Below are 27,414 nucleotides of genomic sequence, written 5' to 3' on the forward strand. Positions count from 1 at the left end.
CTGGGTCACAGAAGGCGACAGAAAGGGATTGACATTGATATGGAGGCTGGGAAGTAAACGGAATGCTGTCACTTGTGGACCTGTTATAATAAAGAGCCAATCCCCTCATCCCCAACCATCTGTCTCCGTGCAGCTAATAACCCTCTCCATCAGATGCCACAGACTGTTTGTCAGGACTCAAAAGTAGAGAAACAATGGCTGGGGATGCCATTTATTCATTAAAGTCAAACAAATGAAGCCCTGGCTCCCCACCAGCACAGCTTGCCAGGAGCTGGGCCCCTCCCCTCCCAAGGCCTGATCCCCTGTACCCTCATTGCCATTCCAGGCATGGAGGAGGCAGCTCACCTGTATCACCACTCTTCCCAAAGTTATACCAAAGTTCTGATGCCCTCTTCCCATTCCTCCTCAGCTGGCTTTTCTCCCACCCCACAGTCCATGACACCAGCACAACCACGGGCTCCCCAGACCTCACACCTTGCCAGCTGTAGGTTTGTGGCCAGCACCCATCAGGTGACAATTCAACAAGAGCCAGGCCAACACAACTAAGCGTAAGGAGCAGCCCCTCCTGCATTTTGCAACCCGTCTGTGTGAGAAGGCACTTCTCCTTTGTAGGAGCCCCCTGACTGAGCACAGCCAGGCTTAGGGGCTGCACTGTCTGCATCCTGCCAGGTGGTCTTCCTCCCTGACTTTTCTCTTGCTCAGCCTACCTCCTCCCTTCTCAGCATCACCTGGGTGAGAGGGCTAAGCAGTAACTTCTAATTTGTGGGAATTGACAGGGCACCTCTGTCCGTGGTGCTGAATAGACACATTCTCTTGCTGGCGTGGCTCATTAGAGAAGCTGAAAATGAGGTTCACGGGGATAGGGAAAGCCAAAACGTCAGGAGCTGGGCTGGATTTGCAACCTCAAGCTCCAAGTCTCTGACCCAGGAGAAGGACACCGACTGCAGATCCTAGGGCCTAAAAAAGAATCCCATCACAAGGCTGATGAACACGATTTAACAACCCTGCTCCAACCAACCTTTCACAGGCAGCTAGGGGAGGGGTATAGTAGTCCGCTCAGGCTGCCATAACAAAGTACCTCAGACTGGATGGCTTAAACAACAGAACTTTATTTTCTCACGGTTCTAAAGACTGGAAGCCTAAGATCAAGGTAGCAGCATGGTCAGGTTCCAGTGAGAGCTCTCTTCTTGGCTCGCAAATGGCCACCTCCTCACCGTGTCCTCACCTGGCAGAGAGAAAAAAGAAAGATCTCTGGTGTCATATATATATATATATATAATTTATTTGACAGAGAGAAATCACAAGTAGGCAGAGAGAAGAGGAGGAAGCAGGCTCCCTGCAGAGCAGAGAGCCCAATGCGGGGCTCGATCCCAGGACCCTGGGATCATGACCTGTGCCGAAGACAGAGGCTTTAACCCACTGAGCCACCCAGGCGCCCCTCTGGTGTCTCTTCTTATAAGGACACTCATCCTATCAGATCAGGGCTCTACACTTATGACTCCCTTTGATCTTCATTACTTTTGAAGTAATGAATGAACTAATGAACTAAGTAATGAACTAATATGGCATTGTAAAGAGGTTTTCCTGTTAAAATGGGAAGATACTGGGGCACCTGCATGGCTCAGTGGGTTAAGCCTCTGCCTTCGGCTCAGGTCATGATCTCAGGGTCCTGGGATCAAGTCCCACCTTGGGCTCTCTGCTCGTTGGGGAGTCTGCTTCCCCTCTCTCTCTGCCTACTTGTGATCTCTCTCTCTTTCTCTCTCTCTCTGTCAAATAAATAAATAAAAATCTTTTAAAAAATAAAATAAAATGGGAAGATACCCAAACAATGCCTATTCTCTCTGAACCCCTTCTTCAAACACATGCAATCCAAACCAATGTGTTATTCTTTTCAACTGACTGTGGTCAGTTTGATTAAGAATGAGTGATTCCCAGGTGCCTTAGCCCTTGCCAAAATCCGTCCCCAAGGGTAGACCCATTAAGAATAAAGCAAGGTATTCAGAAAGAGGGAGGGAATGGAGGCATTGGCCAAGGCCAAGGAGTAACAGAGCAGCTAACTCCCCACCCCAGCCTCTCTCTTTGCCTGTGGCTGTCACACTTCCCAGCTGCCCCAACACCAAGATTCATGCATAAGAACACAACCAGACACCCAGGAGCTGCCGCTGGGTAAACAAGGAGACAAAGAGACAGCAAGCAAGCTAAACCAAGGCAGACAATGTATGTACAAATCTCAGCTAGCAAACAGGAGACCAGATAGGAGGTGGGTGAGACAGTGGGGCAGAAGGAGAGATGCTTATGGAGAACGGAAAGGATCTGCAGGGGTGGGGAAGGCTCCTCTGCCCCCACTCCAGTGTCTTGTGACCCCAAGTGCCCCCATCATATATGTGTTGCTCTCTCTAAAACTCATAAGCCCAAACTCCAGCCTGTCTGCAGAAAAGAAGAGGTATCAGTGAGCATGGGGAGCTGTTTTATGGCTTATAATTATCTTGTACCATACTCAAAATAATTATAACTTCCACATATTAATAAATGAACTGGAATAGCAGCCATGACATAGATCAAGAGATAGAAATGTCTGTCCATGCCACACTATACACCTAGGTATAAATTGAACAATTGGTAAAATAGTAAAAAATAATTTTCTCTCAGATGCTGGAATTAGTGAGATATTGGAACAATTAGCTGCTTCTTCCATTAAAGATAAGGTGGTAACCATTATAGTTCCAATTTAGAATAAATATAAAAGACTAACTTGTTCTGTATAAAAGCATATTTGTTCTGTTTAACAGTATCTAATCGAGTGTCTGTCACCTGAGGAGAAGTGGTTCCCTATTTCACCTGTTTTCTTGTTAAGTTGGTGTATTTTTATTTCCCTCCTCCTCCTCCCGCCCCCTACTCCTCACTACATTCAAAATAGTAATAATAATAATAACAGCTTGAGAAGGAGCAAGAGAAAAAGTAATGAATGAACAGGAGTTTTTATAGATCTGGGGTTTATCATAAGCTAGAGTAATCACAATCAGCGCTGTTTAACTTCACAAAGCAATAAAAAGAAAACACTATTCAAAGGTCATTTAAGGAGGCATGTGTAGTCAATGAGAGGTTTGCTCTATTCAAAGGCTCGTAATAGCTTCTAGGGTAGAATCCGCAACATTGCAGGAATAGAAGTGATGGGTAATGTGTGTGTATTTGCGTGTGTGAATGTCTGTGTGTGTGTGTGTTCTCCTGTTTGGATTCAACACATCTGAGGCATCAAATGGAGACACAAACAAAAATCAATGAAGGGCAGACGAGAGAGGAAGAAGTAAAGACAGATCAAGCATAAGAATGTCAGGCATGTTTGACATAATTGTCTCCATGTAATGAAGTACACGGTGCTTTAAAAAGGAACTGCTGGGAGGAGGCCATTTATTTATTCATCAAAAGTTCATTGAATACCTACCATAAAAATTATCCCAATTTTCATAACAAATGCTAGACAATGTTCTAAGCCCTGGAGCTTTCAAAGTAAATAAGACCTAATCCCTGCCCTCAAGGAGCTCACAATTAAAGCACACACGTACGTCTCCATGCTACTGTCACCTCCACAGAGAAACCCTGCCTGTCCGCCTTACCTGAATTAGATACCCCTTTTCCCGCACTGTGATAAACCATCGCGGCAGCCGGCTTATTTATTTTATGGCAGTTGCTCTAACTGGTGATCATTGATGAGACTGTCTGTCCCATCAGGAAGGTGAAGATGCTGCTCCCTCTTTTCCTCACCTATCCCTGGGCATGAGCCCGATGTCTCACAAGTAAAGAGTAGTCCATCAACTTTAGTTTATGTAATTAATTAGTGCCCTGAGTGCACAACAGAGAAATGCACAAAGCCATCCACAGGTGCAAGGTGGATCTTGGGAAAAAGAACCATCAGGCAGCGTAAACCGACGTGGAGACTTGCACACAATGAGTGTCTCCCATCTCCAGCAGTTCCTTAAGTCCCACCTCTCAGCTTCCCCTCTATTCTGGTACAATAGTGCCTTCCTCGAGGCCAGGACCCAAGCAGGTCAGCAGAGGGAATGTCCCCACAGGCGGGTCTCCCTCCTTTCCACACTACCTCTCCTTCCTCACCCCGTCTACTGCTAGGCCACCTTCTTTTTTTTTTTTTTTTTTTTAAGATTTTATTTATTTATTTGACAGAGAGAGATCACAAGTAGGCAGAGAGGCAGGCAGAGAGAGAGGAGGAAGCAGGCTCCCCGCCGAGCAGAGAGCCCGATGCGGGACTCGATCCCAGGACCCTGAGACCATGACCCGGGCCGAAGGCAGCGGCTTAACTCACTGAACCACCCAGGCGCCCCTGGGCCACCTTCCTGAGGCATTTCCAGACAGATATGTCCCATCAGATCTACCAGGGAGCTGTTTCCATCATCCTACCCACCCATCCCCCCAACACACACACCCTTATATTTCCATCCCTTTTCCTGGCTCTTCTCAATCACCCGGTTTTCCTGGAGCTCCCAGAACCACTCACCTTCTCCATGCACACTGCTTTCCCGGGGCTGATCTTATTCACAGGGGGAATAGAAAGCTCTCACATGGTATCTGGTGAGGGGGTCTGCCTGCCCCTCGAAAAGCTTGGTACTCCTCTATGTTAGAACTTAAAGCCTAGCAGTTACAGTAGAATCTGCCAACTCAGGGAGGCCCAGGATCGATGAATGACTTGCCTCAGGTCAATAGGAAGCAGCCAAAAAGAGCTGGTGATGGTCTGGGAATTGCGGTCCCAGAATAGTCAGGACCACAATTCCAGGTGTCCTGACATCTGGTCCAGTGCTCTTGGAATTCTGAAAGAGGAGGCTCAGACCATGAACAGAAGGGAAGCCAGTAACACTTCACCTTGGCTTGGTTTGCAAAGCAAATGCAGAGCAAGCAGAAGGGGCTGGGAGAAGAGGGGACAGGACACAGAAGTCTCCGGTGGTGTGAGGCCTGGAGTAAGAGAACTAGGTCAGGGGAGATCATGTCTCAGGAACCAGAAAATTCTGTTAGCCCCTAGAACTGTCAAGAAGGGGAAATGAGGAAGAGGAAGTTGAATGGAGCAGAAGGAGGGAGCCCTGGCCTCCCTCCCTGCTAGCTTTCTGAGGCAGAGGTACGCCTGTACGGGAGTCTCTCCTATCTCCTCACAGGGGTGCCCTCTCCGGCCACACATCTGGAGGGGCGGTAGCTTTCCCGGACCTTCTGCATCGCGGCTCAGAGAAGGGAAAGCAGAAATGCCTGCCAGCACAGTGGTTTTCATCTTCCCAGGAAGAAACAAATGCAAGTGATTAGTCAAGGCAGCTTCAGTTCACTGGGGACCCCTGGGTCTCCTGGGGAGGGGCTCCAGTGTCCAAGAAGAAGAAAGCAGAATCCACAGCTGGCAGGCCCCCTACAGACTCTTGCATGCGATGCCCTGCAGCTCCTGGGAAGCTCCATCCTCCCAGTCCAAACTCTGCACATAGACCTCCATCACAATGCCTGCCCTCCCGTTTTACCTGTGTGCAGGAGCCAGAGCTCTGGGAGGGTGGGACCCAGGTGCCTGCTCCTGGACCTCTGGCTGATGGCATGGAGTCTATCCTTTCTTTCTGCTCCCCTGTCCCCCAATCCACAGAAATGAGTCAAAACGCTCCCAATTTCTTACCTCTCCCCGACAGTGTTGATAAGAGAAAGAGGTGCCCCACCAGTGTAGTGGAAGGAACACCTAAAAGTAAGGGGCCAGCTCTGTGACCTTGGGCAAGTCCCTGAATATCCAGATGTCAACCTTCTTGTGGATGAAATTCAAATAATGTTGGATACAATCATCTGTAAGCCTTTAAAATGTAATGATTCCAAAATCTAACTTGGCTTGGGGCATCCGAGTGTGTCTGGCTCTTGATCTAGGCTCAGGTAGTGATCCTGGGTCCTGGGACATCCTCAGGTCCTGGGATAGAGCCCTGTGTCGAGCTCCACGCTCAGTGAGGAGCCCGCTTGAGGATCTCTCTCCCTCTCCCTCTGCCCCTGCCACACGCGTGTGCTCTCTCTCTCTAAAATAAATGGATGGGTAAATCTTTTTTTTAATCCTATCTCAGCTTTAAACACCCTGCCCACACCCTATTCTCACCACTCATCCCCTAATTTTAAATGCTTTGGTCACCAAAGGAACCAGTACCGGGAAATTGACTGACTGGCTTTGCTTGGCAGCCTTACAGGGAAGGCAGATCTGTGTTTCTTCTTCCTGTCTGCCCTCTGAGAGTGAGTTCAGGCCCGTGTCAGCTGTCCCCTGGGTGGCAGTGAGAGAGTCGAGCAGACCTAGGGGACATGCTGTGCTTTTTAAGGAGCAAAGGAGAAGCAGGACCCTGGCCCAGGGTCCTTGGCTGCCTCAGCCGAGCAGGGATCAGATGACCCGCGAGCCCCTACCACTCTGACAGCAGCAGCCATAGCAGTCTGGCTTACACTAAGGGCTTACAATTTCCAGAGACCATTCTTTCACTGCCTGCGAGAGCCCCCAGGATGTTAGCTAATACTGTCCTTTTGTTAGTTGGGGCTTTGGGGTGCATTTTTTCTTATTTCATTTTTCTTACTGATGTGTTTCCTTCCACTGGGGCTGCAAAGCTGGTTATTTGTATAACGTCCCTGTTTATTATTTATGACAAGATGCAGATTTCCAGGGCACTTTATGATTGTTATTTAATTCACTTGGCGTCTTGGAACAGGGGACCCGCCATTTCCATTCTCCTCCTTCCGCGATTTGATAGAGAATTCCAGTGTTTCCCGGGTCTCGTTCCTCCAGCCACCATTCCTACTGGGAAACCTGCTTATTTAAGGCAAGCTGGGGGCCCGTAGGCCACAGACTCTGCCAAGCTCCTTTTCAAACTTCCTTTTCTCTCCTACCCATATCCAGTCCTCAGTAAGACCTAGAAACGTCACCTCCCAAATATCTCTTGAATCCATCCACCTTGTCCATCTCACAGCCATGGCCCTTGTCCCCACAACCTCTCTTCCTCACTGGATTACAGAAGGGCTCTCCTTACTGGTTCTGTGCATCCATCATGCCCCTGCCTTCCCTCCCAGTTCATTTTCCACCTTCAGCCAGAGCAATATTCAAAATGCAAGTCTAATGTCACAGTCTTCTTGAAAATAGTTTCAATGGCTTCGTGTTGCTTTTAGGAAAAATACCAAAATCCCTGGCATGTTTCATGAGTCTGTACATGATTTGGTTCCTACCTACCTCTTTGACCTCATCTTGTCCCCTTAACACCATACCCCAGACACATCAGTCTTCTTTCAGCTCCTCAAACAGGAATGCTCCCATCTGTCCCAGGACCTTTGTCTATACTGGTCCTTCATAGCTCAGTCTGCACATATAAGTTCGTATTGCTATTTTTTAACTAATACTTGCCTTGCCTACTAATCTGTAAGCTCTGTTGGGTCTCCAGGATATCCCAGGGCCCTAGCATAATGTTTGCACAGAGTAGACACTGAAAGAAGAACGAGCAAAGTGACCTTCTCTGCTTCTGGTCCGTGGCTCCCAAGATGCTGGGACTGGGTGATCTGAGAACCATGGACCCCTAGAAGAAACCTTACAAATCACATGGGGATGAGGAAACTGAGACCCAGAAAAGTCATGTGACTTGTCCCAATTATCACAGCCTGTGAGCCACACAGCCAAGACTCAAACCCAGGCTTCTGACCCAAGGGGCCATCCTCTTTCCTCTTAACCATGCTAAGTTCTTGAAGTCTGGGAGAGGCAGGGTTGAGTGGATCAATCAGGGAAGTCTGCCCACTGAACGTGTGTTGAGGCTATGTTCTGAAAGAGATGAGAAGCAAAGAGAAAAGGAAGGGGAGGGGCTTCTTTGATCTAGATGTGCCTTATACAGAGTAAAGCCATTGCCCGCTATGAGCCCAGGACTGTGCCAGACATAGGAGCCTCAGGGAGGCAGGACACAGCTCTGTCCTCAAGAACTTTTGCCCTCCACTGGGAGGGGACCAGATATATTTCATACCAAGTTAATTTTGTGGTTGTTTTGGTTCTGTTTCTCCTTTTAACATTGTGGTGAGTATGCTTAATGGTTAAGTACTGTACCTTGGGAGTCAGAGAAATCTACATTCAAATCAAGTATAGGCTGAGCTGGTTTAGAACCATATTATCAAAGGTCCTCGAGGCCAGAAGGGACCAGAGGTCATCTGGTCCACACCCTCTTCTAATGGCTCAATATCCCCACCATGAACCAATGCATGTGAACCCTTCTGAGTACAGCAATAACGTGTACTCACTTCCTCACCAACCATATATCCCACACTTAGTCTGTGCCTCGCACAATGCCAGGACGCCCTTGACCTGTAGGGATACAGCCCCTCCCCCAGAGTTATCACATCCATTAAAATACAATGTCATAATTGCTGTAACCAGCTATGCCCAGGAGCTAGGGGAGCAGATACAGGGAATTCAATCCAACTATGGGCTAAGTGAGTAGGGCCCAGGAGTGCCCCCATAACTGTTTTTATGAAGCCATTGCAACCTATGCTTGTACCCTTGCAAAAATAGAAAACTTCATCTACAAAGGCCATGGGCAGCTCCTCAGCCAGGCTCTCAGGGTTTTAAATATAACACCCCTGCAACCCCATGTGTCTACAGCTTTATTGTCCAAATGCACTGATGTCCATGGGACCCAAGGACTTAGGTGGCAACCACTGGCAGAATCCTGGGGTCTCCCTCTATGCCTGCTGTGTCCTGAGGAGGCTTCCTTTCTTCTCTCTGCCTCCCTACCTGCCCCCCATCCTCAGCGAGCCTCAAAAGCTTCACCGCTGAACGGGGAGACCCTCCCCCCTCCCCCTCCCAGGGGAGAAGGAGTCTGAATAAATGAGCGTGTTTAATGGCCTGCGGTGCCATAAAGTTTTTAGAGCTGTGTGCTGGAATGAGCAGGTTCAGGCTGAGATGAATTATCCATGGCTTTTATCAAAGGAGAGTCAATAAAAACCTGAAGGAGCTTGCCCCATCTCCATAGAGTGGCCCATGTCACATCATTGGGTCCCGCGTTCTGGAAATAATAATCGGACGGACGTATTTTTCCCCCCTGTTCCATCTGCTTTCTTCCCTACGCCTTCCCTTCTCAAATGTATTAGTTTCTATGGAAACTGTGTTGTTACTGGTATGGGAGGAGTTTAATGACATTCAGAAGTACCAAATCAAGTCCATTTATATAATGGTTTGAAATACACATAATGGCCTATGGAATATAGGACACGGTGACAGTTTCAGTAACTGCGTACAGAGTGTGGGATAAATAGAGCAATGTAATACTCCCCACCTCCAAGTCAAATGTGCCAGGAATAACCACTATTCTTCATACTAAAGAACAGCACTTCTCGACCATTATTCATGAAAGGATCTCAAACCCTACACCAAGCTGTTCTCCTTTCACTGAGGAAGGACGTTGGCTGATCATTGGTCCTCTGCACCCAGGGCTTTGACCAGAGTCGGCCAGAGCAGGTAGAGAGGAGAGAAAAGGACCTCAAAGAAGAGAGGAAGGAAGCAGCCATTCTGCCCCAGGCTCGGGGGAGGGGGGGTATGGGGGGAGGGGAGGCTCTCCACTCCCAACCAGCCTGCCGAACCACATTCCTCCTGCATCTGTTCATAGGGCTAGTCTCTGTCCTACTCCAAGATTTACCAGGCACCTACTGTGTGCCTCGTGCTGTGAGAGACACGGAGATGAACAACACATCCAGGATGCCCTCATCTTCACTCAGCTTCTGCCAGCAGCCGACCCTAAGCAAGGTTTTGCGTGTCATGGTCTGTCTGGGAGGCAGAGGGACCCTTAGCTCAAGAGAAAGACCTCAGGTTGCAGATAACCAGAGATGAGGAGTTAGCTTTCGGGCCCTGAAGTGGGCACGCCTCGGGGACACAGAGAGGGAGGGGGGACCACTGACGGAGTCAGCTCAGCTCTCAGAGAATTTGGGGTCCAGTGGGAAGACAGGCACAGAAGACACTAGCAGAAGGCAGGGTGATGGGAGAGCTACAAATGTACCAGGGATATGTTCATGGAGCACAGAGGTGGGGCAAGCCATTTCTTCTGTCTGGAGTAACACTGGGGGACCCCGAGAAACCAGGAGAAGGGTGGGGAGCTAAGCTGCAAAGACACAGGACTAGAGAGGCATTTCCACACACTGACATCAGTCGTCCTCATCCCATCACAAGTTAGGGGGGTTAACTCCATTTTGAGGGTAAAGAGGCTCAGAAAGATGAAGTCATCTACCTAAAGGCACCCAGCTATGACCTGGTAAAACAAAGACTCGGACAGTGGTCTCTTTATCTCTGCCCTGCCTGGGGGAGCTTTGTGTGTTTGGGGGATGAGGGTGGGATGACTCCCTCTTTCACCAGCAAGGGCAGACCTGGCCGAGCTCCTGTTGTGGATCCACGTAGACGTCCCCCAGCCCATGGCCACCAACCACTCTCTCCCACATCTCCCCACCTTGCACAGCCCACGGACCCCCGGTCAGCCAGCAAGGCGCCCATCTGATCCTGCCCCAGATTGATATAGACCAGACTCACTACACCTAATATGCAGTGAATTATCTAGAATTCACACCCTGGGGGTACAGGAAGGAGGAGAGGAAGTCTGGGGAGGGGGGTGTGTCAGTTCTGGTGGCCCCACAGGCATGTTTTTTTCTACCCTGTCTCCAGCCTCTCCTCTCCCAGCCCTGCTCTAAAGCCCATTGGTTCAGAAAGAGGAGGAGGGACCCGCCGTGGGTAAATAACAGTGGGAGAAGCTGGGTTAGCCCTCACTGAACAGGTCTGCCCTATAGAATGTCTCAGAGATTCTAATATGCCAAAGGGCGTGGTGAACCACCAAGAGGGGTGTATGGTTCAGAGTTTCCCCAACTTATTTGAATACAAAACATGCTTTAGGACTAATGTTCTCTGGAATCCATTTTGAGGAATGATGATTTAAGGCCCAGATCCGCCACCAACTTGTTTGAGTTTTGTCAAATAAGAGTAACTCAAGCCTGCCTGTGAGAAACAGTAAAATAGCTGGGGGGGGGGGGGGGGGCTTTAGAAACTGGAAAACAATAGAAATAAGATGGTGCTGTTATTTACATGAGACAAACACATTGTTTCCCAAAGAACATTGCATTAGAAGTCGAACAAAAATAAATAAGTAAATAAACATCTTTAAATATAAGTTTGGTTCCTGACTAGGTGTATGACCTCGACCATGACCTCTCTTGACCTATATTTTTTTCATCTGCAAAATGGGTATACTTTGGGGCACCAAGGCTCTTTCCCTGTGTGGATATTGCAAAGAGAAGCATGACCTCTCTTGACCTCTATTTTTTTCATCTGCAAAATGGGTATACTTTGGGGCACCAAGGCTCTTTCCCTGTGCGGATATTGCAAAGAGAAGCTATGCATGATGATTGTGTTAGTGCTTTGAGAAAGCATAAAGTACCATAAAATGCAAGGCATTATTATTAGTGTTCCAGGCTAAAACCCTCAATTCAGTCCCGTTTTGCTGAGATCAAAACAGGAGGAGTACTAGGAGAAGGGACCGGCTAGTGGGAGAAATAACAATGACTAATAATTTTCATCCATATGTATGATATTAGGAGCCTTGTATGAGCATGTCGCTGAGGGGAGAAAATGAATATTTCATGAGTAAACACTAACTGTAGTATTAAGATGAAATGGACAGAAAGGCCCCGGCTTACCTCTGCCACCAGGTTCAGCGAGGAAGGTCAGCGCGGGCTCTGTGGTCTGGATCCAGGGAGCGGTGCTGCCAGGCAGGAGGGAAGAGCTCAGCCTCCCAGCAGAGATGGAGCGTTGTCTGTCCCTGGTGACTGGTAGAGATAGTCCTGCCCCAGGAGACAGAAGAGCCAATGCCCACATATAAAGCACCTGAGCGGCCTTGGGCAAGTTACCATAGCCATGTTCACACTAGAAAACAGGGGTAATAAGATCAGCTTTGCACAGCCGTAAGGTTCTCAGTCCAAGCCCAGCTGTTTGGAAGAGGGCTTTGTAGCACACACGGGTGGGAAGTGTCATTACTCATTTACTCGCTCAACGGACGTTTATTGAACATCTACTAATTGCCAGTCACTGCTGTGGCCATTTGTTTGTTATTCGCTGTGTGCCAAACACCCTGTGCATCATTTTATACACATCACCCCCTGTGATCTTCACTACTGTCCTGAGAGGTATCTGTTAGTACTCCCACCTTCCACATGAGGAAATGAGAATCGGGAAACATCAAGAACTCGCCCCAAGCCAGATGGCTAGTAAATGGCACAGTCCAGAGCTATAAGAAGCCAAAACCCTTTATTCTACACTAAATGCCCGATCCTCGTCCATGGTACTTGTGTAGAGCCAGAGGGGAACCCCGCTTCCAACGCCCACCAGCTCTGCCCTGGTCCGTCCATGCTTCATGCTTTCTAACATCGGGGCTGGTTTCTCGCCCGAAGGAGAAAACTTCTCAGTCCCCTCCTTTCGCTCTCTAGGATACCTTCCCTTTGTTTTCTGTCCCCACACTCTCCGCCTGACCTCCGTCTGATCGTCTGTCCTCACCCTAGGGGTTTTCACGTCCAGCCCTGTCCAACAAGACATTTTCCTCCAAGACCCTGGGCAGCTTGTATCTCTTCTCCGGGCCACCCCTTGGGTGGTGTGAACATCGAACATCTCCCACCCCTGTAATACCCTTAGAAGATGGAAGCACCAGATGGAGCAGTACCAGGATTAAACCTAGCCAAATCTTCCCCAGCCCTCTCTGCCCACCACGCAGCGCGAGGACACAACCGTCTCCGCAAATCTCTTCCCTACAGGGCAGTTTCGTGTTATCTTGGCTCATTCTTTCTCCAGAGATGAAGAGATTGTTTTAAACCCGCCGCCCACCAGCTCTGCTCCTGGCTTCCAATGCCATTAAGTTTCATTATAACAAATAAACACCACAATGACATTTATAAGTTACCACTGAGCACAGAAGCACAAATATGAAGCAGATAAACTGCATTTGATCCAAATAATTACTGCAGGCAATATTGGGCTTAGTCTGAGCTGGCAGCCGGGTACCGAGTAATTTATTAGATTGCGTAAGGCAATGTTGCACGTTGAGTTTTTCATTATTGTGTCTCTTCCCCTCTCCGTGGTCTAAATAGGTTAGAGGAGTTTAGACAGTGCCGTGGCCAAACAAAGACAGACTTTGCTCAAGCAGATTAAGGCTGGGAATTACAGCCAAGTGTCCGGGAATGCCTGCTTCCCAACCAACATGGCACTTGAGAGAGAAGAGAGGGTTTCGGATTATCTTGATCCTGCCAGCCAAGGACGGTTCCCTGTGTGTGCTCCCCACCCACTGGCCCGGAAACAGAAGGAGGCCCCATGAGGGAGTACATACAAGGATGGATGGAGCTCCCAGGACTCCGAGCCTGGATTCCTGCCGGGGGTGCCTTTGTGCTCAGCCAAAGACCCTCTCTACCACAAGGCCCTCCGTAGCTCCGGGCAGCCTCAGACCCCAGTCCCAGATCTCTCCTGCAATAAATAAAGGGAAGGAAGCAGTGTGCCCGCCAACTCTGCAAAACAAAGCAGTGAGAGCTGGCTACCGGCAGCCACCTCCCTGCCAAGCCCAAACTCATAAAGTTTGATTCAAGGGGTTACAATCCCTCCCATTCAGAGTCCCTCCTGCCCCATTCCCCCAGCCTTAGTAAATTACCCAATAAGCAGCAAGGACCTGTAGTTATTGTGCAGTTAAATGGTATTTGCCCAGTAAATCCTGAGCAGGGTACTAACGGTGATATACAGTAACTAATTACGGACATGAATTCTCTCCCCAAGACGCCAAGTGTTACCAAATATTGTTGCGTTTAAGGGAGAAGGTTTGAAAGCTGCTCTGTTTCCCTCCAGTGAAGCCGCTAGTAACTCTTCTATTAGAGGAGCTGTCGGCACATCTAGTGGCACTTCTGGCTGGGAGATAGAGACGTCCCGGGGGTCGGGCCCGAGTGGGGCCTGGAGATAGCTCCCATTTCCTGGCCACCCCCACCCCAACCCCCGGTCCCATGCCCCCTGCGGAAGTCTCCCTCCAGCCACTAGCTGGTCCTTTTTGGACAAGGGATGAGAGGTTCAGCACTAGGGTGGCTGTTACAAAGGCACGAGACCCCAGCCGTGCAGGGAATGTAAGTCATTATTCCCCCAGCCCAGGACCGAGCGAGAAGGCTATTGGGCCTTTGCTAAAAGCTTCTGAATGGGGATGCAGCAGGGGAAGATAAAAAATGCTTGTGCCTCTGCCAAGCTGTGGACAACTCTTGCCCTAAATTTTTGTTCTTGGACCTGATCTCAGCCCCAGGGGTGCCTGGGGGCATCAGAAGTTTCTCTGGCTGATGGCGGTCTGCAGGTGGGGCAGAGCCTGTGTACAAGGCAAGAAGCAGTTGTCCTGTCAGGCTCCTTGATGTGTTTTTGGAGCACAGCTGGGGGCAGCTGGAGGACACAGTAGCCAGTCTCTGTTTTCTGAAGAGGTAACCATGAAGCTCAAACACGCTCTGGTCTTACCGGGTACTATGGAGTAAACCAAGACACAGAACTAGAGTCTGCCCGCTCCAATGCACACCGTGACCTTGGACAGATTACTTAACCTCTCCGAGCTTCTGTTTCCCAATCCAAAAAATAGAAGAGATCCTCTCTATCTCTCAGTACCGTTGATGTGATAATGGCTAGCTTTGGAGTTCCCCTGCTTCAAGGGGCTCCCCTGAGAAGCCAGTTCCATCTTTCCCGCCATTAGCTCGTCTTCTGAGATGGGCTCAGTGACCCAGTGTAAGCCTCTTAGAAGCTAAGAAAAGCCCCCAGACCATCCCAGGTGCTTCCCAGCTGCATGTAGTCTCTCTCCTTCCTCTCAGGGTGACAGTAGCACAAAATCTCTCCTTTACCAACACGTCCACTTTCAAACAATCAGACAGGCACAGTAATGGCAAGTTTATTTGGTTTGGTTTGGTTGTTTGGTTAGCGCCTGCATTTTCAGGGTTGGAGAAGGTGATCTGAGCCCTTGCCAGGGTCACAACCAGGTGGCGGCAGGCTGGGTTGGGAGATGTACATTTGCTGTGGGGCATTGAGCCAACCGCTATGGTGAGTCTTGGCATTCAAGTCTCCACATCAGGACGGATCTTAGAACCTCCTCCACGGGGTGTCATGCAGGTAGAAGAAGCAAAATAACATATGCGAAGTTCTTCATGGAGTATAAAGTGCATGCAAGACTTAGCTGTGGTTAATCCCCTTAACCAACCTGAAGAATGAGACCCAGAGTCCCAGGGCAGTGCGAAGCATCACTTTTTTAATTAGGACACATATATAGTCAGCTCTCAATTATCTGCTGGCAAATTGTCCCCATGCCTGGCAAACTCTATCACCAAGATTGCTTAATGAAGTCCTCTGTTAACATTTCACAGCTTCTTATTTTGCTCTTATTTGCATGAATCCGGAAGGGAATGAAAGTCCTCTAAAGGCGAAACCCGCTGATATCCCTGTCCCCACCTAGGGGAAGGTGTCGAGCCGTGAACACAGTGAGCTGGTGGGGGGTGGGGGTGGCCCGCCTCCAGCTGTCAGCCAGGACCAGAGGTGATGTTCTGCGCCCGGCCGAGTCGGCGGCAGCGGGGAGCTCCATCACTGGCTTTGGTTTTGTTTTGTTGAGTATTAAAAATTCCCAGAACATCAAACGCATCCACATTCAAACGTGAATACTGAAATGCATTCCAGAGTTGAAAAGGCATGTTACTTAGTACTATTCATTATTTTGCACTGTCCTTCACTTTGGATTACTCACACCCTTGCTTCCTCTCCATTAGCGAACATAATTACGAGTTGGTTGTCTTTGGGCTCCAAGAAGGAAGAAATGTGGGACATGGTGATCTACTCCCTGTTGGGAACGACTCCGGAAGCCATGAGATGTTTTCTCTATAAATACCATGTCTGGGTTGCTGTCCCCGACGCAGGGCTGGTGAGTGGCACAGAAGCTGCTCATTTCAAGAACAGACTGCCGTATCCACACAGAGCACCTGGCTCCCAGGCCCACTTTGGGATCTGTCTATGGGAAGCAGCCACCCTGCTCTTGATGGAACACTTGGAAACCATCGAAACTGCACAGGACCTTCTGATACCTTGAGCATTTCACAGCGGGACCTTGGGGTCCCCTGCACAGTAGCCCACTGGCTGGAGGGGCCCCTCAAACTTCACCTAGCCTGCCCCCACCCACCTCACACCCTGGCATTCCATATGGGATTCCACTGGCATAAGATTACATGCACTGGGAAAAAAAATTAGTGACAACCACTGACTTCATCCAATGACCTCATGGAGTGGCAAAGGAAACATGGCGCACCTAGAAGGAAATGGCAGCTAGACCAAGTCCAGAGAAAGACAAGTTCCCTCATGGGGCGCCTGGGTGGTTCAGTGGGTTAAAGCCTCTGCCTTCCTCAGGTCATGATTCCAGGGTCCTGGGATGGAGCCCCGCATCAGGCTCTCTGCTCAGCAGGGAGTCTGCTTCCTCTCTCTTTCTCTGCCTGCCTCTCTGCCTACCTGTGATCTCTCTCTGTCAAATAAATAAATAAAATCTTTTAAAAAAAATTAAAAAGACAAGTTCCCCCAAACCAGAAAGAACCCAGTTCCCCCAGGCATCCCACGGTGCCTCCCAAATGGGCACCAAAACCCACCTGTGGCCGGATTATCCCCGGGAGCTGTAGAACGCAGACTCCTGGACCTAGCTCAGAACCACCATCTCAGAATTTCTGGCTGGGAGCCCAGGAAAGTGTATTTTTAGCAACTTCCTCGTGTGATTCTTTTTTTTTTTTTTTTTTTTAAGATTTTACTTATTTATTTGACAGAGACAGAGATTACAAGTAGGCAGAGGCAGGCAGAGAGAGAGGGGGAAGCAGGCTCCCTGCCGAGCAGAGAGCTCATGTGGGGCTTGATCCCAGGACCCTGAGATTATGACCTGAGCCGAAGGCAGAGGCTTAACCCACTGAGCCACCCAGGCGCCGCACCTCGGGTGATCCTTATGCATGTGAACGTTTTAGCACACTTTCCCGCTGGCAAGGTCTATACCAGGATAAAATGATTATTTTAAAATGTTTGTTTTAAAAAAAAAAAAAAAAAAAACACTTGAGGGTTAGGGCATGGATCTTCCTCAAACAGACCAAATGTCCTTGAGAGATTTGCCTCTACCTCCTCTTCGCTCAGTTGTATTCTTCTCAGCTATGGGTTCTCCCCACCCAAAAATAAGACTTTGGATAAAGCAGAACAAAGAACCTTAGGCCTGAAAGGGAGGGACCTAACAGACTGAGTCTAGACTCTGCATTGTACACACGGGGAGTCCCGGAGAAGGGAAGAGGCAGGCCGAGGGCACCCAGGTCAGAGGTGGCAGAAGCAACACCAATTGTGTTGCCTGCCCCCCCCCCCCAAGCACGCCGCCCCTCCTGACACAGAAACAGTCCCCCAGGTCACCTATCACCCCTTCCTGCAGGCCAGGGAGAGGGGACCTTGATGCCTCCATCCTTCTCATCTCCTCTCAACCCCTACCAGTTCTATCTCCAAGTGGCTCCCAAATCCACTTTCTTCTTTCCACGGATGCGGCTTTAGCCTGAGTTCCGATGACAGCAAGATCTTCCTGATCAGTCTTCCCGTCTTCGGATTATCCTCCTTCACCCACCCCCTCACCGTCCCCGCTGTGATCTTCCCCAAAACTCAGATCTGAGCATGTGGGTCAAACCCTTTGATGATTTCTCATTAAGTGCAAACTTCTTAGCGTGCACTCGGGGCCGACACGCTCAGGCCTACCATGATTCCCTAGCAATGCTCCCTATTGAACACATCCGCACGCCCCCGTGCCGTGCACCTGTTCCTGCCTGGTTCCTAGCGACGGTGGCCGCTCTGCACTTTTGGGCCTGGGTGCACCTTTTGGGTCAGGTGCCCAGGGCGAGGACACAGCTTCTTGTGTCCTTCCAGTAACTCTTAGAAAAGGGAACAGAGGGGCATCTGGGTGGTTCAGGTCATGATCTCAGGGTCCTGGGATCCAGTCCTGCATCTAGTTCATTGCTCAGCAGGGAGCCTGCTTCTCCTTTTCCCTCTGCCTTTCCCCCGCTTGTGCTCTCTTCTCTCTCTCTCTCTGTCAAATATGTAAATAAAATCTTAAAAAAAAAAGAAAAAAAGGAAGGAAGGACGGAGTGAGGAAAGAAAACAGAGATGCTGGACACTATGGAGTTAGCCAATCCGCAGCTCTGCCTCCCAATGGTTCCCACCCTGATCCTCTCTAAGGAGGTAACCATAGAAGCTATGTCTGCCCACAGCCAATGTCCACACTTCCTTTCAGACTCTAATGACTTAGCTCTCTCCTGCTCTTCAGCATCCCCTTCTCTCTCTCCTACTGCTCCTTGCCTTTCCCCAACAAGGGTTCAGGGAGTACATATTCCTGAGACAGAAAGGGGCTTTGCCTGGGCCCCATGGCCAGCTCACAGAAAGCCTGAGATGGCATCCTGGCTCCTAGCCTTCATGGGCTGCCAGAGTGTCTCCCATCTCTCCTCCATACCCTCCCCCACCATTGCCACAAAACCCTGCACTGCTCTGCCCTTCCCATCTCAGTCAGACTCAGGGAGGACCACAGGCAGGGATGGATGGGCTCCTTCCCAGGTTTGATGCACCAGTATTTCCAGAAGCACTTATCAGTATCCTCTTGGCATCCAGAGCTTGGCTGAATGGATGGAGGATTACCTCCGCCTGCCTCTCTAATGAGGACAGTGCAGGTTCTGGCCGGGGGCAAGGGCTGATCATCAGTAGACGAAGGATTTATAGTGACTTTGGAGTCACCCTGCCTCGGCCAGCCCCATTGCTCTTCATTAAAGCCCCACACTGTCCAGGACAACCTTGGTGGAGTATGTATCCTGGGGAGAGGTATGTGAGACCAGGAGAATCACAGGTTACCTGGGTGCTCCCAGCTCAGACAAGACACAAGGACAGGAAAACATGCCCTCGAAATTCCTGTCCCACATCCAGCCCCAGGGAGGAGCAGTCTGGCTTTCCTGTGTAAGCCCAAACAAAACTCCAGAGCAATTTCTGGAATGTTGGTCATCTCAGCAAGCTTCTCCTCACCTGTGTATCAGAATCAAGTTGCTAGTGGCTGCAGATGGTAATGTGGAGGGTGAATGTGTCTTCATGTCTCTCTCCCGGCAGACAGTCTAGCAGAAACAGTGGACCAACAGCCCCTCTTCCACCCCACTCCCACGCTCTGTTCTTCTGGCTTCTCTGTTGGTGTTTCCAGTCCCAATCCAAAGGAAGAAGATGGGGTTAAATGACCTCTGGCCATCCCAATAGGGCTCTAAGCTTGTGCAGACCTCGACAGTGGTTAACTGTGCCACCCAAGACAGCGTTCCCGATCTGTCCAGCCTGGAGCGACCCTGTCCCTCTTAGGTGGGCACGTCAGCATCAGTGACTTCCCCTATTTGGAGATGAATTCCCAAGTCAGCCCCAGACGAGAAGACATATTGCAGAACCACCTCTCCTACTACCTGAGATGTGAATGCTTATAAGTTATTCACACCAGCTTTCTCCAGACCCATGGAGCCAAATACCCCCAGGATACCTTCTCCTGGGGATTTGGGGCCCCTGTCCATCATCGTATTTACAACCCCTCCTGAGGGCATGCAGGGCTCCATGCACTTTACACGAAATGCCCCATGTCCTTCTCACAAACCACCCAGCAAGCAACTGATTACTGTCCTGCTGGAGAAAGTCAGGTGCAAAGGGCCTGGGGAATGTGCCCAGGGGCCACACGGAGGTAATGGCAGAGCCAGAGAGGCAGCCGAGATCACATGGCCTCAGCTCTTGCTGCTGGAGCATGTTCCAACCTCCATGTGCTACTTATGCCATTTCCCATCTCCGAGAACGTTCCCTCTTTGCCCTCCTATCCGTTAGCCTCAAGGGCACATCAGAAGCCAACCCTGCTGGGACTCCTTCCCTCATTCCCTCAGAAGGAAGCCTCCTTCTTCCTTGGGACTTTCTTTATACTTCACTTTGGGCCCTGGTTGTGTGATGCCAGTAATTCTGGTCCCTTGTGAGCCTGTTTGTCTCCTCCAGACTCTAAGCAACTTGTCCCAGAAAATAGATCCGTCTCTCGTCTGCCTCCCCACACCTGCCTGGCCAGGGGTCCTGGAAGTGGGGACCCCTTCCAGGAAGTGGTCCTGGAAGTGGGGGAGACCTTCTCCTGCCCATGGCTGGCACCATTGCTGGTATTCTCTCACTCTCCAGAAATATCAGTTGTCTCAGTCAGTCTGCTCGGACACAATCCCATCCCACCCAGCTCCCGCTCCCCTGAGTAGGTCATGACAAGACATTCTCCCAAAACCCATTCTTCTGCATTAGGAGCTGGTCCGAGCAGCAGGAAAATGGCAGAAGTCAAGTCTTGGGTTTCTGGTATGACCTGAGTTGTCCTGCCCTGGCCCTGTCCCACCCTGCTGGGCGTCTTTTGGTGTCAGCTAGGGGGCCTCTGAGCCAGCTCCTTCCTCCCCCTCCCTTGCTGCCATCTGCTTGCTTCTCGGGAGCAGGGTAGCTTTCCTTAATCTCATAAGACGCAATTTGCGTCCTCCGGGCTGGGGAAAAGCTGGCAGTAAATATCCCGCATACAAGCATTCTTAAAGCCTTCCCCAGCTGGTCACTCTTAACAGAGCAGACGGCAACACTGAGCCTGTTCTGTATGGCTGACCAGGAAGCTTCGGGAGACAGAGGTGGGCTGGGGTCATGGCAACGGCAGAGCTACAGGAGGGCCCTATAGGCTCCCTCTCACCCTCAAGACCCACGGGAAGGAGCCGATTCTAATCGGTGCAACTTCCCATTTCCAAAGCCTCCTGGGATCCCTCATGCCGGGTGCTCTGTAGCCCCACTTTTTTTTTGTTTTAAGATTTATTTATTTTAGAGAGGGGGGAAATGGAGGGTGACTGATGGGGAAGAGGGAGAGAGAGAGAAAATCTCAAGCAAACTCTGTACCCAGCTTGGAGTCAGATGCAGGGCTGGATCTCATGACCCTGAGATCACGGCCAGAGCTAAAACCAAGAGGTGGACGCTTCACTGACCGCACCACTCAGGTGCCCCAGAGTGTGGCCCAATTTTTAGTGGTCCTAGGCTCAGGAAAGATTCAGGGATGGTGATGAAAATAAGAACAACCCCCTGGGAAACACCTCTGTGTACCAGGATCATTAACATATGAGTCCTCTCCCCACGGCTGTGCGAGGTAGGTGTGTCACTCCCATTTCAGATAAGGATGAGGAACGTGCCAGGTCATACTGCTAGTGACAGGGCCAGAGGTCCAGCCCAGGCCTGCCTGACCCTGTGTGCTTTCCATTCTCCAAGATCCAGGTCCTGGCAGGTACTCAGAGCAGGTCCCTCAGGGTCCATGTCACTCGTGCCTTCACTTGTGTGCTTTTCCTAACCCAGAATGCCATCTCTCCTTCGTCGCATTCTCCATATCATGATTCCTCCTCCGTGAAACCTCTAGGTTTCCTCCCTCCAGCCCTCCGCTTGCAACAGGCCTTTCTCAAACCCAAAAAGAACTTTATGTGACCTCTTGATGAGACTGAGCCCTTTCTCCCTTGCAGCTTAGTGACTTACAGTCAAACGTGGCCATCCGCACACTCTCCACAAGTTTTGCTGAATGTCCTGGGAGTTGAAGCAGGCAGGGTTTCAGCTGGGCTGCCCCGCGCTCTGGCACAGGGGTGATGGTGGGTGCGTCCCCAGGGCACCGGAGAAGTCCTCACTCTGCCTGCTCCTGGACCACTGGGCATCCCCAGGGCATCACTCAGCCTTTTGGGGGCCCTGTGCCCTTATCAGCTCTCTCCCCCTCTGAAGGAGCAGGACAAGGGTGACTGTGTGCATGGGTTTGCAAAGCACTTAGAAGCCAGGCAAGCATTCCAGGCAGCCTAGTTCCTGTCCAGAAATGGCTGGGATTAACCCTCAGGGCAGTGGTCTCCACACTTCAACCTATTGCTAGAGCAAAGCCTTGGCCAAAGTGCCCTGCCAGGGGTTGGGGGGAGAAGGCACACCCACGTGCCAACCCTGGACCGCCTCGGATCTGACCCCTGACCATAGATAAAAAGAGAATGATGGGGCACCTGGGTGACTCAGTGGATTAAGCCACTGCCTTCGGCTCAGGTCATGATCTCAGAGTCCTAGGATCGAGTCCCGCATCGGGCTCTCTGCTCAGCAGGGAGCCTGCTTTCCTCTCTCTCTCTCTGCCTGCCTCTACTTGTGATCTCTCTCTGTCAAATAAATAAAAAAAAAATCTTTTTAAATAAATAAATAAGAAAGAGAATGATATCAGGGACAAAGAGACATCAGCACCCTGCCCCCACATCATGCTCCACGGAAGTTTGCACTGTGCCTTCTCTTTTCAGCTACTCTAACCCCAGATCTCATGCCATTGGCACCAGCCCATGCTGACCCTGTGTGTATTCCAGCTAGCCCCTGCCACGGAACCACCTGAGCACCTGATCAGTGACTAGGGGAGAGGCACAAACACCTACATCCATAGGGGTGACAACAGACTCAGGACACTCAGTACTGGAAGGTGTCCCCAAAAGATTGGGGCTGAAAATTATGAGTGGCAGGGGTGGGTGACCTGAGCCTGCCATTAAGGACCCTGACCACCAAGCACATAGGCCCACTAGGTCCTCCTCCTGCTTGCTTTTTTTTTTTTTTTTTGAAGATTTTTATTTATTTATTTGACAGACAGATCACAAGTAGGCAGAGAGGCAGGCAGAGAGAGAGAGGGGAAGCAGGCTCCTTGCTGAGCAGGACCCTTGGATCATGACCTGAGCTGAAGTCAGAGGCCTTAGCCCACTGAACCACCCAGGCGCCCCCTCTTCCTGCTTGTTACACACACTCTCTCTCTCTCTCTCTCACATGCACACCCACACACTCACACACATGCACGCATACACCACAGCAGCCAGGTCCCCAGAGTACTGTTCTAAAACCATCACTTTCGGTGATTTGGCCCTTATAACCTCGGTCTTCCATTTAAAAAAAAAAAAAAAATGCCTCTTCCCTTCCCAGGAAATAATCAGAAATTGAGAGATGACCTTAGATCAGGGGTCAGAGGTGTGCGAGCTCAGAGGGAATCATGGGGTCCTCAGCATTTTAAATATTTTACTGGAAGACGGTGGGGACCTCCCAGAGCCAGATGGTGATGGTTCATTCCGTGCTAATGTGTCCTGCAAGTCCCCCAAAAGAGTCTAAGGTGAGGGTCACATGGCCAGGGCTGGGAGGGGGGGGCTCTTCAGGGAGCCTGCTGGGCGGATGGAGATGAAGGAGGGAGGAGGGACGAGGGGCAGAGGGGCGGAGGGGGTGCTTTCAAGAAAGCAGCCTGGAGAAGTCATGAGGAGGGAGGCAGCTGGGCTGCACTGCAGCCGAGAGGAGAGCAGAGGGAAACAGCTGGCAGGAAGACCGAGGGCCGGGCAGACAGGGTGGCAGGAGTGGAGGACTCCCAGCTGTGCTGCTGCAGGAGGTGGAGGCTGGGGAGGGGACAGGAAGCTCTGCCCCAGGACTGGAGCGCAAAGGCTTCCAGTGCTTCGTCCCCGCCCCTCTCTCTAGCCCAGGCTGCACCTGCACCTGTCCTTATCAGCGCTGACGAGCCCTCCTGCCACCTGCCACTCCCGCCCCCACACCTCCTCCCGCCTGCCAGTCACCAGCCATCCTGACTCAGAGCCCGCAGCTCGGGCTGCACCGATGGTTCCTCAGGCTGGGGCTCTTCAGAGCCGCCCCCCTTCCCAGCCACATACGGCCCCTGCTTCTCGCAGTTTGAAGAGAAGGCGCCCAAAGGCCGCACCTGCTAAGCACTCCTGTGTCCAGGCTCCTCTCCTCACCTGCTGAGCAGGTTGGGCGGGGGGGGGGGTCTCCGCACTGGGGGCCTTCAGAGCCGACTCTGAGCCCCACTGAGCCACTGCAGAACCTCGAGGCTGGCATTTTTCCTCTCTGAGCTCAGTGGGGAGAACCACATCCCTCCCGACTTCAGAGTTGTCAAGGCCCAGGTGGAGTGCTGGGAACATGCCCTCTTGCCCTGCAGAGTCCATGGCAGCGTGGGCATGTAGGGAGCCTGCAGGCTGCGGACAGTCACCTCACGGGCTCTCCAGTGGCCCCTGGAGCCTCCTGTTCCACACGGCACCTCCCTTCCCAGGATGGTGAACAGGAAAGCGTGCCTGCAGCACCCCTGGGACCCCCATCCCACACAGTCCAACCCACCAAGTGTGTTTCCATCCAGGCATTCCCTGAGAGTCTCCCTAGACTTTGTAGTCCTGGCCAAGGGCAAGGGAGAGTGTCGTCTCAGGCAGGTTCTGTGCACTCCCAGGAGCCAAGGACTGTGTAGCCAAGGACCCCAGGAGGCAGCTCAGAAACAGGACTGCTGGGCCTGATGTCCCTCCCCCACCACTCAGTGCCCTGGGACCCCGGACAGACTCATCCTCGCAGGGGCCTGATGGGGCCACCTGTCACACAGGATTGACTGTGAAAAGCATTTGGTCAAATAACCTATGTAAAGCTCTAAACGCTACACACAATTAAAGTTACCTATTATTAATTCTACGACAGTAAAGTATTATTTGTGATATATAGCTAGTTCTATATATTCATATAATAACACAGCTATATAGATAATGACTATTTATACAATACTAAGTGCCAATAATTATTATACATCTTTTCGTTCCTACCCCCCACGATGGCCAGTACTGGACTGTGCCCTAAACCCACCCTAGCTCAGTGTTGTTGACCAGCAGCTGGCAGGAGCCATGTACACTTTGAGAGAAGAACCAAGAAACTGCTTTTCACTCCAAAGATCCCCTGATTCTCTTTAGATGGTCTGAGGATCATGGTTGGTGGGGTTGAATAGGGGAAGTCCTGGTTTGTGGATAAAAATCCGAGTCTAGACCCTTAATTCAATAACCAACATGGGATAGTGACAAGAAAACAGGGTTTACAACTGGAGACATTTGAGTCTATTGTACTTGTGGGTACAATACACACCACTGTGTGACCTTGAGTTATACTTGGGCTAACTGGGTGACCTTGAGCCTGTCATTTTATTTCTGGGAGCTCAGCTCATCTGTGAAATGTGGTAGTAACACCTGATTAACACTGTAGTTATATTCAGTCTTGGTTAAAGTGGGTCTTCCATGAATAACCCAGTTATTTTTATCCTATAAAGTCTGACTCCTCAAGACTCTGACCCTTCATTTCTCACCTCGTTCCTGTGTGGTGTGCTCCGCACAGTATCTCCCTAATCAGTAGTTTAAAACATAAAAACAGTCTTGCTTCATGACCGCAGATCTCAGGGGACAAACAGAGTAGGTCACAAGTCAAGTTTATTCAGTCACAAGGTCACAAGTCAAGTTTATTTAGTGCGTATGCATTAGATCAGGTGCCAAGAATATAAGACGAAAAAGACAGCTGTGGTTCCTGCCCTGAGTTTACCCTCCATTTCTCACTTACCTTTGTTCCTTTGGCATCTGATATATAGTAAATGCTCAATAAAGGTTTGAAGAAATGAAGGGGGGGATGATAAGGAGAAAAGTGGGGAGGAGGGGAGAAGAGAGAAGTCAGTCACCCCTTGGTGACCGGATGTGTCTAGAGGCACAGGCAAAGCCCTTGGAGGACAACTTGGCATTCAGTGAGGTCGGGGCTGGTTAGGGAGCGATTCCACTATGGTGGGATGTCAGTGACGTGGAACAGGTAACACGAGGGAATGGCTGCTGAGCACCCCAGGGAGAAGGCTGTCCAATTTTGGAGAAGTTCATCAGATGCTGTCTTGCAGACAGTGGAGAGCCATGGACTACGCATCCCTTGCAAAGGGAGAGAGTGCACGAGGAAAGTGGTGGTTTAGGAGGAAGAGTCAGGGTTGGACCCAAAGGCATTCGCAGGCTGTCGAAAGAACCTAGGCGGAGGTGGGGAGGGCTCAGACTTTGGGTTGCAGAGGTAGGAATGGAGAGGAAAGGGTGGGTCTGAGAGGTGCTGTGGAGGAGGGGCTGGGCCACACTTGGTGATGGAGACAGATTGAGAATAAAGCAGGAAAGGGAGGTCGCACTGACTGCCAGGCTTTGCAGCAGGAGAATGTCAGTGGGCACAATGGGAAACTGAAGCGGAGAAATTGGGATGGACGGCTCAAGGTGTGCGAGTGGGCACAGCACACACTCTGTGTCCCGAGAAGAGTTGTGTGGGTGTGTGGTTGTACAGACGTTCGCTCCTGGAGGGAAGGACCACATCATATCCATCTGTTCCCCACAGCACAGGGCAAGGCCTGCCTCATGGCAGGTTGCAGTCAACAATGTTCTCAAGGAGCTCCCTGTCTACCTACTATATGGCCTAGGAGGTTCTAGAAAAGATCCTGGGCTCCCTCACCGTTCACTTCCTGGGAGCAGGAAAGACAGGGGAAAGAAACCAGCTGTGAGGGAACAGATGAAGAGCATTTTCTGGCCAGGAAACTACACCCACGGATGCACGCTGTGTTCCTAGGGCCTCTGAAGCCTAAAGGAGAAAACTCAAGGTGTGTCCTCTGGGTGAAAAGACAGCGTGCCCAACCCTCCACCCCCTCCTCCCACAGCAGCGTGACTTTGATCGACTCTAGACAGTGACCCTCAGCTTGTGATTCTATTTGAAAAAGCGTTTCATGGATTTGAAAGAGAAAGTATTTCTAGTGGCATGTATTTAATGCACAGAAATTAAAATCAGATTGAAAAAGAAATTGTCAGAGCACCCATCATCCCCTCCTCCCAGAAAATGGGGAATGTCTTTTGGGTGGTTTTGTTGAGACTGTCCACTGTTATCTCTCTCTGCTCCCACCAACTCCCACCCCAACCCAAGAGACATTCTTTCCATAGAAAAGCCCGAAGGGGTCCAAACACACCCAATGTGGGACCCGAAAGCTCTTTCAAGCCTGCTGGGATGGATCAGATCATCCTCCCCCTCTCCACACCCCGTCCCCCTCCCCTGTCCCTTCAGGCTGCTCTCTGTGGGGTCAGGGCTTACTGGGGGAATCTCATGGTTGCCCCAATGCCTGGCTCTGAGACACGGTCCAGAGTGAGCTAGTGAGCTCTCTGCGTCCACCTCCACAGCGGATCTCGGCTTTCCTGCACCAACCAGGGCTCACCCCCCACCCACCCACCAACACACCCGCAACCCCTCGGGATGCCCCCTGTACCTCAGCTTTCTGTTACCCTCACCCACATCTGAGGAAGCGGTACTGGGGGTGGGTGGAGGAGGGAACACCTCCTGCATCAGGGTCCACACCACTGGCTTCCGGCCTTCTCATTACAGCTGACAACCTGCTAATTCTCTCTGATAACACAATCTTTGGCAGCCATTGCGGCTGTCTTGACACTGTCCTTCTTGCAAGGAAGATTTTGAGATAGAAGAAGGAGTTGTGA

General features: G+C 50.7%; 1 protein-coding gene and 1 long non-coding RNA gene across 8 annotated transcripts in view; one reads left to right on the plus strand and one right to left on the minus strand.

Moving 5' to 3' along the window:
• KIRREL3 (kirre like nephrin family adhesion molecule 3) overlaps nt 1–27,414 on the plus strand; it is a 551,364-nt gene that overhangs the window by 420,447 nt on the left and 103,503 nt on the right. The gene's annotated exons all lie outside the window — the stretch shown is intronic.
• LOC132026154 (uncharacterized) overlaps nt 1,099–27,414 on the minus strand; it is a 35,777-nt gene continuing 9,461 nt past the window's right edge. The window contains exons 1-4 of one of the 3 annotated variants that reach the window (XR_009406807.1): nt 16,338–16,458; nt 13,371–13,504; nt 11,695–11,920; nt 1,099–1,225 (exon numbers count right to left, since the gene is read on the minus strand). This is a non-coding gene — a long non-coding RNA (uncharacterized LOC132026154). Of the gene's footprint in view, nt 1,226–11,694; nt 11,921–13,370; nt 13,505–16,337; nt 16,459–27,414 lie in introns of those variants that run through there. The other 2 variants (XR_009406808.1, XR_009406800.1) reach the window with 2 other exon arrangements.

The sequence above is a fragment of the Mustela nigripes genome, chromosome 1 (genome assembly GCF_022355385.1).
Source record: "Mustela nigripes isolate SB6536 chromosome 1, MUSNIG.SB6536, whole genome shotgun sequence".
NCBI classification, from domain to species: Eukaryota; Metazoa; Chordata; class Mammalia; order Carnivora; family Mustelidae; genus Mustela; species Mustela nigripes.